Here is a 14,748-nt window from a genome sequence, read left to right as displayed (position 1 = left end):
TCGGGTACAGATTCATGTCGTGCTGAATGCTGGAGGGACTTAGAGTCCTGATTCCCATCATGCAGTGAGGTCCAGCGTAAACCAATGTTGATTCTAACAGAATTCCCGTGTTACCGCCAAAGTGTTGCAAGGCTCTGCGTGCATTTTCCAAGAAACATTAAATCACATTAAAGGGAAATTATGTTATATTTGTAATTCCCTGAAAATCATGATTTAGATAATAATACTAATACCTAATAGTTATTAAGTCAGTTATCACTGTAGTTATTGACTCATGTCATGTACTCATTTAAGATTTTTATGTATGTTATTTTTTAAAAATCCTCATCACATGCCTCATCCCCATTTTACAGATCAGACAATGGAGGCACAGAGAGGTTTAATGAATTGCCCAGGATCACACAGCTAGCAAAAGACATGGTCAAGATTTGAGCCTTGGCCCTTAAGATCTTCAGTCCATCCTCTTAATCACTAGACAAAAGCTCTTTATTAAATAAATATTTCATTGAGTAGCCTGTGCCATTCTCCAATCAAGCCAGAAAAAAGTTTTACTAAGTGAAGGAAGACTTCTCCATTTGCAGTAGCCTTCCCTAGCATTTTGTCACCCTGTTTTGACTTTGGTATTCAGGAATATATCTTTTCTTTATGCCTCCAATGTATCTGAGGTCACAGTTTTGATATGTGATACATTCTTTGCCAGATCAACCCCTTGACTTCCAACCGCAAGTTTACTATGAGTAATTAAATACCCTGCAATGCAAAGATTATGGTTGGGTCAGAGAAAGGCAGAGAAGGGCAGGACCCGGCTGCCATTCTTGTTTGTTTTTCAGTGTGAATACACCGCCAGCCACTTTCAGCTCATATCATTTTTTTTCCTTTGCCAATTATTGACCCTGGGAGTGTTAAACAAAAACTTCTCTCCCTTGCTGTTCTTGAAGCAAACACACAATTAAAATACAGGTGTGTTTGTCTCACTGGAATCTTTGCCATGGAAATTCTTTAAGATATCACCCAGGGAGAATAAGGTAACCTCACTGTGTCGCTGAACAAGAGAGATGGGGCGCTCTAAAGAGACACACTGATCTCAGAGCGTGGCCTTGACAATGGATTCTGCATGGCTTGCCAGGGGCAGCTGCACAGCAAAGTGCATAAAACAGGTGCTCCCAACCACAGGCATTGCCTAAGGGGGTAGACATGTCCTGTGGAGAGGACTGAGGTCATCAGGCCAAGCCAAGACAGCAGGGAACCCAGTTTGATTCTGTTAAGACCCTGATTCTGGGAAAGATTGAAGGCAGGAGGAGAAGGGGATGACAGAGGATGAGGTGGTTGGGGCATCACCAAGTCAATGGACATGAGTTTGAGCAGATTCTGGGAGGCAGCAAAGGACAGGGAAGCCTGGCATGCTGCAGTGCATGGATTTGGTTGCAAAAAGTTGTACACCGAGCGACTGAACAACAGTAACAAAAGTAACTCGAGGATTTAGGCAGTAGTAACACCAGGTTGGTGAGAAAGGGATCATAGCAGGAGACCCCATAGCCTGAAGGGGTTGTTCACCTTCCACAGTGAACTCCTCATTCAATCTCTTATTTATGCATAAAAACATGTTATTATTGAAGGCCAACTATGTTCCAAGTGCTGAAAAACACAGGAGCTGTCTCCTGCCCTCAGCAAAAGTGTAGCCTAGCTCAGGAAACTGGCTTGCCCAGAAATCAACTTCCAAGCAGCAGGCCCACCAGAAAAATGGGAAGAGAGTGACAGCGAAATGGACAAGGTGGACAGGGTGGGGTGGAAAAAGGGCACAGTATGTCCAGCTTAGGACCTGTGTTTGCGGGAATGTCTGCAAAGACTAGAAGACCACTGGCAAGGCTCAGAGTCTGTGAGGGCAAAGACAGTTAGGTATAAAATAGCTAGTCTGCCACCTAACAGCAGAGGCTGGTCTTAGAATGTCAGGCTGTGTACTATCAGCCCAGACTCAGTTCCTGCTGTGGGGCAGTCAAGGCTCCATGGACCTTGAGCCCAGATTAAAGATGGACCCACATTTGCAAGAAAACTGCCTACTACTGATCCAGGTAAAATCGACCTCAGAAGCAAGTAGAGGACTTTTCTTAACCCTGGGTCCTTTTTGCATCTGTGGTGCAGTTCTAAGGATGAGGCCAGGTGCCAGATGTGACTTGGGGATCTGCAGAAAGCATGTGGCAATGGCAGTGAATTCTAGGACTGACGATACATACTCAGGCAAATGGTATTAAACTGAGCACTTGAATCATCCAGATACAAGAGACGGTGCAGGAGGATCTTATATCCCATTATACAAATCCCTTCTTGGATTTCCACCCTCACCTTAGCTGAACTGTATGGAAAACTACTTGATATCTGTGAGATGAAGGTCAGATAGGTAAGGAGCTCAGGTGCAAATAAGAATCTCAGCCCAGGTATTGAGCAAGGAGGCCAACATAGATGTATGAACCCTGGATTTGTGTTCTTATGTCAGAATTCTTTTCCCCCCGAGGTTTGTCAATTACTCCTTCTTCCTGGCTTTAGCCCCATGTGAAATGACAATCAGTAGTGATCTCACAGCTGTTCGGGTTAGCTATCCATCCACCCAAGTTGGAATGTTGTGTGCCTGCTCCTTATTCTTCCTCGTAAAGTACAAACTCGCTGCCCTCTGTTGCAGGCTCTTTATTTCCTCCCATTGTGCTCATCAGAAATGCTTAGCTGCTTTCCTGCTCAGATGCTGAATTAATAAATTACAAATGCCTGTTATCAAAGATTTGGAGGTTTTGACAAGTGATTTAGTTGATCACAAATGCAAGGTTGTGTTAGGGAGAACATTTGTTTTTGGCCTATAGAAGGTAGATGAGCCTTGAATCTGAAAAATAAACAGGCAGGTTTGATGAACTGGAATTCATGGCAGGGCTTCTTAATATTTCCTGAGGTTCTAATCAAAGGAGCATCTTAACTGGCCCCAGAGGGAAATGGAAGATGAAAGGCACTGACATTGATGCCCACTGTACCTTGCCTCATCATGACTATTTTTTTTTCCTCCTTCCTTTTCCCCTTTTCTAAAAATATCTGGGCAGGTAAGAATTAGCGTTAGGATGTTATTTAGTCAAAAACAAAAAATCCGCTGCATAAGGCATGATATCTTTAAAATTTTTAACATCTATGAAATTAAAATCAAGGAAATTGACATAGATAGGATGAAAGAAGACACAGCACCTCTAGCTTATGCCAACTAAAAATAAGAATTATTAATGAAGCTCGGCTTTCTTCTGCTGTGTGCATTAATTATTTATGATAATAATACTCCACACTGCCATATTAAAGAATTTTCTTCACCCAGCTTCCCAGAAAACTCTATCTTCTTGGGGGAAAAAAAAACGGAACCGCAACATGTTAAGCCCACAAAAGAATACATTCCTCTCGGTGTATTTATTATACAGGAAGATGAATATAGTCTTGGGTTATTAAACTGGAATGAAAAACACATCTTATTAGAACTTACATGGTGATTTTTATTCTCACTAGTTTCATATAAACTTAATGATGCAGACTGCATTTTTATGCTCATCTATTTTAAAATGGTGCCTGGAGCAAAAAAATCTTCCATTAATGCCAGTTTGGTATTTCAAATACAATTTGATGTAATTTACTTCAAATATATGTGAACAGAAAAGGATAATGCCAAGTGCATTTTCTAGATTCAGATGTAGGTTAGCTCATGGCAATGATTTGTAGCCCTAAGTTTTCTGTTAAAAAAAAAAAAGGAGAGTATTTCTTTGGGTTATAAAATACAAAAAAAGAAAGAAAAAGAATATATTTCTACTAGGGTTAGAGGAGGGGGAAGAAAAATGCTGGGTTTTATGATAAAAGACTAGCTTTAACTATATTCTAGTTTTCAATATTTATTAACTATAAATCAATTATAATGCATTTCCCTCTGGTGATAAGCTTAACCATCAAAACCCATTGTTTTCTTATATTCACACTTTATAGCATTATATTCATGAGCATGTCAACATCAAATCACACAGTTTAGAAGGGTTTGGTATACTTTAAGCTTGGCAGATAGCTATTAAATGCTTAGATTTCCCAATATTTACATTTTTCTCTCGATTATTTCTGGAATTATATTTTTTACACATGAAAAAAAAAAAAGTTTAATTATTATTGCCCTGACAGTTAATTCTAGAAATAAGCCCAGACTGATTTTCTTCTTGAATCTCAAGAGTGGAGTTTATGTCACCTTCTCCTTTTTTTCTTGTGATCCACTTCTGCTCTCTACTGCTCTGTGTTGATGCTGGGTCAGCCTCCACGTGAGGGATGGCTGGTGTGTCTGCTGGAAATGCCAAGGCGTCTTCACACACTGTGGTTGTCGAGGGTGCCTTCCCGACAGTGGCGCTGTTTGGTGAGACGACAGTTGGTGTTCTTAGTCTCTCAGTCGTGTCCGACTCTGTGAGACCCCTGGGACTGTGACCCACCAGGCTCCTCTGCCCATGGGGGTTCTCCAGGCAAGAATACTGGAGTGGGTTGCCATGCCGTCCTCCAGGGGATCTCCCAGCCCAGGGATCGAACCCAGCTTTCCCGCACTGCAGGCAGATTCCTTACCTTGTGTGCCACCAGGGAAGCCCAGCAAGATGGCGGAGCCTTTGCTAATTTGAAGGACTGACTCTTCCGTGGCGGCACTTCAAAAACTGTGAGTCTCACCGCCCCATCTTTATTCTACTTCCTATTTGAAATTGGTCTTTAAAGGGCCAACCAGTCAATACTTGTGAGCCCTCAAATATCCTTTTTACTGAAACACGGTACGCTGAAAGGAGTGGGTCCTGGTATTAGAATCTCTTAATTTTCAGCCCGATGGCACATCCCTGTGACACAGAAATGGTCTCTTTAAACTTGGGCTGCATTTTCACTTTCCTTTTGCTGGGGGCAGGGTTGGGGCACAGTGAGCAGGGCCAGGCAAGAGGCCTGAGTGGGCAGGAGACGGGGATAGCTGCCCTCACCCTTCCTTTCCTGATTTTTTCCCAGTGGCTGGGAACACTCGGGGAAGAGAAAACATACCCTGTTTCTCGCCAGGGTGTTGAGGAAATGACAGGAGGAGAGGGACCTGCTAGGGGTGAAACAGCCAGGAAATTCTGGCAGCTTCTCTCTCAGAACCTTTAAAACACTGCCCCTGCAGGGGAGGGCATTTCTCAGGCCCACCGCCTAGAGAATAAAGTCCATCACCATCAATGACGAGGCCTCCCAGGGGTCCATAGTGGTAAAGAACCCAGGTGCCAATGCAGGAGATGTAAAATAAGTGGGTTCAATCCCTGGGTGGGGAAGATACCCTGGAGGAGGGCATGGCAACCCTCTTGCCTGAAGAATCCCATGGACAGCGTTGCCTGGCGGGCTCCAGTCCACGGGGTCGCAGAGTCGGATACAACTGAAGTGACTTACTTAGCACGTGCACCTCAGTGATGAGGCTCTGAGAGCAGGGCTATAGTTGAGCAAAAAACTGGGAGGAAGATATCAATCAGAAAAGTGTCTGTCCCTGGCTTCACCATGCCTGGATTTAACCCAGTAAGTGGCCTGGAATCTCTAGCATCAGCTTGCTTGTCCCCAGGCTAGAGTTGGGGCTAGGAGAGGAGAGCAGATGAGAAGTTCCAGTGGAGAAAAAGAAGGGCAATGAGTTGGCCTTTACGTTTCATCAGTGTGTCAGTAACCAGTAACTAGGCCTGTTTTGCTGCCACTAATAAGGGCAGTTCTTAAACAAGCTTCTATTTAGGAAGACCCACGCATTTCCAGGAGTCCTGCTTGTGTGTGTTTATGCCAGAGCTCAGCCCCCACCTCCATCCCCAAATAATGCAATGGTCAGTGCTTTCTTAAAGTTCTGCAAGAACCTGAAAAGTTATTTAATGGCTTTTAAAGCTACCTGGTTTTCACCTTCAAACTATAAGCTAGAAGTGATCAGCAACGACGTATCTGTGTCCAAAATCAGGGTCTTAGTGTGAGCCCAGTAAGAAACCAGTAAGAGGTAAAAAACCCAGTAAGAAACTGACCTAGAAAGATTCAGAGAGATGCCAGTGTGTTCCCAGAGTCCTGTCCACCTTCCCTTCTCCTCATTAGCCAAAAGGTGAGGAAGCTGAGCCTCAGGCGGTCAAAGAAGTGTCTTTAAAAATCTAAGACACTTTTCATGTTGCAGCTCAGGACACACACAGCAGAAACAGGTGAACCTTAACACAATACTTACCCCTGCTATAGACGGGAATATGCTGGTATTTTCCATTTCATTCTATCCCAGTTTGAAGAACTAAGAAGAAGAACAGAATGACTGCTCATCCCACTTCTGGGTTATATGGTGATGGGGGTGGTTTAGTCGCCAAATTGTATCTGAGTCTTTGCAATCCCATGGACTGTAGTCTTTAAGATTCCTCTGTCCATGGAATTCTCCAGGCAAGAATGCTGAAGTGCGTTGCCATTTCCTTCTCCGCAGACTCTTCCCAACCCAGGAATCAAACCCAATTTCCTGTATTTCAGACTGATTCTTTACCAACTGAACCAGCTTCGTAATCCACTGGGTTATACACCCAGTGTATAACCGTGTTTGAAAACCGTGGGATCAAAAAGACCAGCCCCAAGCCCTGTAATGTTTTAGGATTTTCCAGAATCCGATTTCTGTGTTCAATTTCCTCATAATTGGAAATTGAATATCTGTCAAGGATACCTCTGAGAGAGCAAATTGTCTTTCTTTCACTACATTTTTACAGGGAAGGAAAAAGCTAACATTGAAAGAGATAGAAATCAAAAGCTAGCTTACCATTTTGGATGAGGGATGGTCAGGAATTGGGTTAGGAAAAATGGAAACACGAGACTAATAACTTATCAGGAGACTAGAGCGTGAGGAGAAAGGCGTCTGAAGGACCTTTTATTTTATTTTGTCTGTGTATTCACACATTTAATTTTTTTTTTTTTTGCAATATTGTATTGGTTTTGCCATACGTCAACGTGAATCCACCACAGGTATACACATGTTCCCCATCCTGAACCCCCCTCTCTCCTCCCTCCGAACAGGAACGTTCAGTGTGTTTTACACTGTTCCCCTTATTCCAATGTAATCTTTTCCATATTCTTGAATGGTAGTAAAGTCTGACACATTCAAATAGCCCTATGCTGGGTGGGAAATACAGGACCCCATTTGCTAAATGGAGCTCAGACTCTCCCACACCCATCCTCCGCTGACTCTAGGGTGTGGAAGCAGAAGCCTACTAAGGGGCCAACATCAAGTCCTTCCAGAAACTGACCAATTTAAGGAGCTAGTGGTGCTCAGGAAGGGCAGAACAGTGGGAGAGTGACACCCGACTATGATGTGTTCTTGGTGAGAAGGCTGATTTTCGTAAAGAGAACTCTGGTACACATCTATTTAAACAATTAAGGGTTTACATGTTTTGTTTCTTCTCTTGTGGTTACCACGTATCATAAATCAAAAACTCTTATCAAAATCCAGCTGAAGCATCTATTATTTCAACAGAGGCCTCTTTTTGTTTTTACGTTTTGGTATCAAGTAAGTTATTTTTTATTTTATTTCTTTTATTCATTGAGATTTAATTGACATATAACATTGTGTAGGTTTAAGGTGTACAGTGTGATGATTTGATACATGGATATATTGTGAACTGATTACGCAATAGGCTAATTCACCCCTCCATCACCTCACATAGTTATTTGTGTGTGTGGTGAGAATACTCAAGATTTCGTCTCTTAGCAAGATTTACATATACACTACAACATTGTTAACAATGTCACCATACTGTACGTGATATCTCCATAACTTATCCATCGTATAGCTGGAAGTTGGTAGCTCTTGACCACATTTACCCATTTCTCTCATTCTCCACCACCCACCTCCTACCCCTGCTGCTGCTGCTGCTGCGAAGTCACTTCAGTCGTGTCCAACTCTGTGTGACCCCATAGATGGCAGCCCACCAGGCTCCCCGTGTCCCTGGGATTCTCCAGGCAAGAACACTGGAATGGGTTGCTATTTCCTTCTTCAATGCATGAAAGTGAAAAGTGAAAGTGAATTTGCTCAATCGTGTCCTGCTGTTCACTACCCCATGGACAGCAGCGCACCAGGCTCCTCCATCCATGGGATTTTCCAGGCAAGAGTACTGGAGTGGGGTGCCATTGCCTTCTCTGTCCTACCCCTGGCAACCACCAATCTAGTCTCTGTTTCTCTGTTTCTATGAGTTCGGTTGTTTTAGATTTTACACATAAGTGAGATCATACAGTATTTGTTATTCTCTGTCCGACTTATTTCACTTAGCATAATACACTCAAGTTTTACCCATGCTATTGCAAATGGCAAGGTTTCCTTTGTAATGGTTGGATAATACTTAACTGTGTATTATAATACTCCATTGTATACACATATAGATGCATCACATTTATTTGTCAGTGGACACTTAAGCTGTTTCCATGTCTTGGCTAGTGTAAATAATGCTTCAGTGAACATGATGGTGCAGATATTGCTTCAAGATACTAATTTCATTTTCCTTCAGAAGTAAGATGGCTGGTAGTTCTGTTTTTAATGTTTTCAGGAATCTTCATACTGTTTTCCATAGTGGCTGAATCAGTTTACATTCTCACCAGCAGTGTGCAAGGGTTTCTTTTTCTCCACATCTTCTCCAGCACTTTTTATCATGTGTCTTCTTTATAATAGCCATTCTACAAGGAATGAGACTTTGATTTGCATTTCCCTGATGATTAGTGATACTGAGCAACTTTTTCATGTGCCTCTTGCCCATTTGGATGTCTTCTTTGAAAAAATATCTCTTCACATCCTTTATCTGTTTTTTAATTGGATTACTTGTTATTTAGCTATTGAATTATATGATATCCTTATTTTTAATATTAACCCCTTCTCAGATATAAGCTTTTTATCCCATTCCATAGGTTGACTTTTCATTTTGTTGATCATCTCTTTTGCTATCCAAAAGCTTTTCATTTTGATGTGGTCCCTCTTGCTTATTTTTCCTTTGTTGCCTTTACTTTTTCAACAAATATGTACTGAGCTTGTCTTAGCTATTGGGCAGCAGAGATAAACAAGGTCTAGTCTCTACACTTAATGATGACTGTATTCAGCAAAAAAGATATGTTTAAATATCCAAACTACTAAAAAGTAATAATTGCCATAAACAATGCACTGTATAGTTTCAAAAAGTAGGTCATTTTTCAACTTTGAGACTGGGAAAGAGTTCATTAGGGACTGGAGAGATTATGGTTGGAAGGTATTTGATAGTCAAAGAGTGAGGTAAGAGAGCAAAGGAATTGGAGCAAAAACATGGAATTAGTGTGATGAGATGTAAAACTGCTTCTTCAACTTTGTGACCCCAATACCTAGCAAAAAATAGGCACTCAGTAAATTATTTTTTAATGAAATAATGAATACAAATTTGGAACCTGACCTGAGGGCATAATTCATAGCAGGCTTAGGTGCTCAGACTTTATCCTATATGTTTTTGGTACAGCAGCAGGATCAGAGTCATGCTTTAATACGATGAATTACGCATCTTTGAGGAGGAAAGAGAGAGAATTAAGAAGTTGAAGGCTAGTGTAATAGTTCATTAGATTTTTAGCAAGACAATAAAACATAAGGGTAAAAGATGGATTAAAAATACATTTTGGAGATAGAATTATCAGACATTGTGAATATTTAGATGTGAGCAGCAAGCAAAAGAAAGAAGTCTTGGACTTTGAGTTTAGGTGGCTGTTTAGGAAGGGAAAGTCCATTGGAGAATTAACTTAATAAATTTAGATATTATATATGGAATATGGTTGTGCATATACATAGCAACACAGAATGGTGAAGTCCTACACTACTGTGATTCTCTATATATTCCTCTTTCTGTATTAACTCTGATTAACTATCTGTAGAAAAAACATCTTTGAACTGTTCTCCCAGGAGAAAGCGACAGGTTTATATTGATTTATCCAGTTCAGTTCAGTCACTCAGTTGTGTCCGACTCTTTGCAACCCCATGGACTGCAGTACGCCAGGCCTCCCTGTCCATCACCAACTCCCGGAGTATACCCAAACTCATGTCCGTTGAGTCAGTGATACCATTCAACCATCTCATCCTCTGTCGTACCCTTCTCCTCCTGCCTTCAATCTTTCCCAGCATCAGGGTCTTTTCCAGTGAGTCAGTTCTTCGCATTGGGTGGCCAGAGTATTGGAGTTTCAGCTTCAACATCAGTCCTTCCAATGAACACCCAGGACTGATCTCCTTTAGGATGGACTAGTTGGATCTCCTTGCAGTCCAAGGGACTCTCAAGAGTCTTCTCCAACACCACAGTTCAAAAGCATCAATTCTTCGGTGCTCAGCTTTCTTTATAGTCCAACTCTCACATCCATACATGACTATTGGAAAAACCATAGTTTGACTAGATGGACCTTTGTTGGCAAAATAATGTCTCTCTTTTTAATATGCTGTCTAGGTTGGTCATAACTTTTCTTCCAAGGAGCAAGCATCTTTTAATTTCATGGCTGCAGTCACCTTTTGCAGTGATTTTGAAGCCCCCCAAAATAAAGTCTTTCACTATTTCCATTGTTTCCCCATCTATTTGCCATGAAGTGATGGGGCTAGATGCTGTGGTCTTCATTTTCTGAATGTTGAGCTTTAAGCCAACTTTTTCACTCTCCTCTTTCACTTTCCTCAAGAGGCTCTTTAGTTCTTCTTTGCTTTCTGCCATAAGGGTGGTGTCATCTGCATATCTGAGGTTCTTGATATTTCTCCTGGCAATCTTGATTCCAGCCTGTTTTTCCAGTAATTCCTATATACTTATCATTCAAATAGCTAGAATTAGGGGTGTAGTCTGAGCCTATCAACAAGCAGAGTTAATTAGCCACATAGAGAAAGAATTCTAAACTCTTAACTTCTTGGTCCCCAAATAGACAAGCTATAGTCTAGTATTAAGGTTTCAGAAACAAATGAAAGAAAAGTGAAAAAGTTACTGAAACTTACCGAGTCAAATCTAAGTTGTTAAGTAATTATTCCACTTAATTTGATAGTTTTTTTTTTTTTTTCCCTGATGATTTGGCTGCCCTAATCGGATTTCTCATCAGAATTATCTGGAAAGATTTTTAGAACTACAGATTCCCTGGCACCACTCGGGAATTCCAGTTCAGCGGGCACATGGTAGAGTCCAGCAATCTGATGTTGTTCAGTCAGTCAGTTGTGTCTGACTCTTTGCAGCCCCATGGACTGCAGCATGCCAGTTTCCTTCACTATCTCCAGGAGTTTGCTCAAACTCATGTCCATTGAGTCAGTGATGCCATCCAACCATATCATCCTCTGTCACCTTCTTCTCCTCCTACCCTCAATTTTTACCATCATCATGGTCTTTTATAGTGAGTCAGCTCTTTGCATCAGGTGGGCAAAGTATTGGGAGCTTCAGCTTCATCATCAGTCCTTCCAATTAATATTCAGGGTTGATTTCCTTTAGGATTGACTGGTTTGATCTCCTTGATGTCCAAGGGGAATCTGATAGAAGAGACAATTTCTTTGGCAGTCCTTCATTCAACAGAGTATAACATGAGTTCAGTTCAGTTCAGTTGCTCAGTCGTGTCCGAATCTTTGTGACCCCACGAATCGCAGCATGCCAGGCCTCCCTGTCCATCACCAACTCCCGGAGTTCACTCAAACTCACGTCCATCGAGTTGGTGATGCCATCCAGCCATCTCATCCTCTGTCATTCCGTTTTCCTCCTGCCCCCAATCCCTCCCAGCATCAGAGTCTTTTCCAATGAGTCAACTCTTCGCATGAGGTGGCCAAAGTACTGGAGTTTCAGCTTTAGCATCATTCCTTCCAAAGAACACCCAGGACTGATCTCCTTTAGAATGGACTTGTTGGATCTCCTTGCCGTCCAAGGGACTCTCAGGAGTCTTTTCCAACACCATAGTTCAAAACCATCAATTCTTCGGTGCTCAGCTTTCTTTATAGTCCAACTCTCACATCCATACATGACTACTGGAAAAACCATAGCCTTGACTAGACAGACCTTTGTTAGCAAAGTAATGTCTCTGCTTTTGAATACGCTATCTAGGTTGGTCATAACCTTCCTTCCAAGGAGTAAGCATCTTTTAATTTCATGGCTGCAGTCACCATCTACAGTGATTTTGGAGCCCAAAAAAATAAAGTCTGACACTGTTTTCACTCTTTCCCCATCTATTTGCCATGAAGTGATGGACCAGATGCCATGATCTTAGTTTTCTGAACATGAGTTAACTTTTCATAAATATTCAACTTTGCAGTAATTCTTTATCAAATATACTTTTATTTACTTTTTGTTGTATTCATGGTCTTAATATGCTCTGAATGGAATAGAGTAAAATTTAATACTATAAGCAAACTTGTTTAGGTAACTGAATTTTGAATGTGGTCACAGATAATGTTAATTACCCTGTGAGCCCACTGAAACTACTGAGAACTGAAATCAAGTTTTCATTTTTGCTTTTCCTAAGGACTTTCTCACCCAGGACTTGCATAATTAGTTATTTTTGTTGTTGTTACAGTGGTTGTTATTCTAATTCAAATAACAAATTGTACATTTACTGCAGCTAAATTGTATTGTGTTGGATTTAACTCACAGTAAATTGTAGAGTTAGTAAATTGTAGTGGCTCAGTTAATTCTCCCTACTATCCACTGAATTGTGAGCTCACCAGGCTTTTCATCATCTGCGGACTTGATAAGAATACCTTCTTTGTCCTCATGCATGTTTTTAATTTAAAAACGTGGATGAGAACAGGGTGAAAACAGCATCCAATGGGCATGTCTCAAGGCCATATAAAGATACACAGATATATAGAACAGTATTTTGGACTCTGTGGGAGAAGGCGAGGGTGGGATGATTTGAGAGAATAGCATTGAAATATGTATATTATCATATGTGAAGCAGATCGTCAGTCCAGGTTTGATGCATGAGATGGTGCTCAGGGCTGGTGCACTGGGATGACCCTGAGGGATGGGACGGGGAAGGAGGTGGGAGGCGGGGTTCAGGATGGGGAACACATATACACCCATGGCTGATTCATGTCAATGTATGGCAAAAACCACTACAATATTGTAAAGTAATTAGCTTCCAATTAAAATAAATTAATTAATTTTAAAAATAAAATATACAGTAACTTACAAACAAACAAAAAAGCCTTTAGCCAGCACTCCTTGAAATCTAACATTCTACTAGATAATCTACTTTCGATCTAGTTGATAACTCCCACTTGGAGAACTCTTGCTCCATCTTGCTAGTAATTATGTTCACAAATAATTGTCTTAATAATCAAGTCTAGAATCTGATTAAGATTTCAGTCAGAAAAAGCATGCTCTTGCCAGGGTTGGTGCTAATTGTTGTTAGTTCAACCGTGTTTTCATAGATAGTCCATCCAGCTTTTAGAGAGTTGACTTGAGTAAAGATGCAGATTGTGGCCATACAACAGTGCTTCTCCTTTGTGTGAAACTGTCACACCCTTCCAGAGATCAGACCCCAAACCTTGACCTGGGCAGTGCCGCCCTCCATCATTTGAACTGGAATTCATCCCTAGAAACAAAAGACTCAAGGAACCTGTGTGTCTTGATCCACTGCCAATCTCAGTCAATGAAAAGATGCTTAGAAAATATTCCAGGTTTATTTAAGTTTACCTCTCAATAGACTCTCATCTTTCCACCCATTTTTGGTGATTATTGCTAAACATTTCTATCACACAAATACACAATATTTGCAAACTTTTCATTATCCTCAATAAAAACTCAATAATGTATGACAGGAAATTAAGATATGCAGAAGCTATTGATTTGCTAATGGCAGAAACAGATATTTTTTCAAGCCTGTGATTTAGACCAAACATTTGGATGGCTGGCCAGATTTGGCCCACAGTCATTTTTGTAAGTTTCATAAACTAAGAATAGCTTTCAGATAGTTGTTATATGGAGCTTTCCAGGTGGTGCAGTGATAAAGAACCTGCCTGCCAATGCAAGAGACACAAGAGACCCAGATTCTATCCCTGGGTTGGGAAGATCCCCTAGAGTAGGAAATGGCAACCCTCTCCAGTATTCTTGCCTAGGAAATCCCATAGGCAGAGGAGCCTGGAGGGCTCCTGGAGGCAGAGGAGCTCATAGTCCATGGGGTCACAAAGAGTCAGACACAACTGAGCAATTAACACACACACAGTTGTTTTATTTGAAAACTATAATAATTCAGATAATCTGGTTTTTATTTGATTTTTTTTCTTAGCCTACAAAGCCTAAGTAGTTATTATTTAGTTAATAATTCTGAGATTTTCTTTCTTACACAATAATTCTGATTTTTTTTCCCCCCTTAAACTGTGAAGTCTAAATACTTACTATTTGGCCTTTTGCAGAAAAAATTCCTGTTCCTGATTCAGAATAGCCAAACTTATCATGAAACCATCAAAAATTTACTGAAATTTATTGATAATTTATATTTTACCTTAAAAAAATTATTGAGTTAGTGGTTCTCATTTCCTTGCCACTAAGCAATATGTTGAAAACGACCCAATATATTCAGGGCTTGTTTAGGGGGTAGAAAAAGACTCGAAACCATAGGGCATCAGGAACCCGAGGTCTCTGCCTCCTGGTTCTGTGAACCCTCCTAGTGGGCATTCATTTGATGTGAATTAGTCAACACAGCAGAAGAGAGAGATTTCACCACAAAACAGCATCCTTTCTCCATGGTTACCAAGAGAAAGTCTCCAAA

Source organism: Ovis aries, chromosome 20 (genome assembly GCF_016772045.2).
Source record: "Ovis aries strain OAR_USU_Benz2616 breed Rambouillet chromosome 20, ARS-UI_Ramb_v3.0, whole genome shotgun sequence".
Taxonomy (NCBI): Eukaryota; Metazoa; Chordata; class Mammalia; order Artiodactyla; family Bovidae; genus Ovis; species Ovis aries.
Note: the sequence above shows the minus strand (reverse complement) of the source record.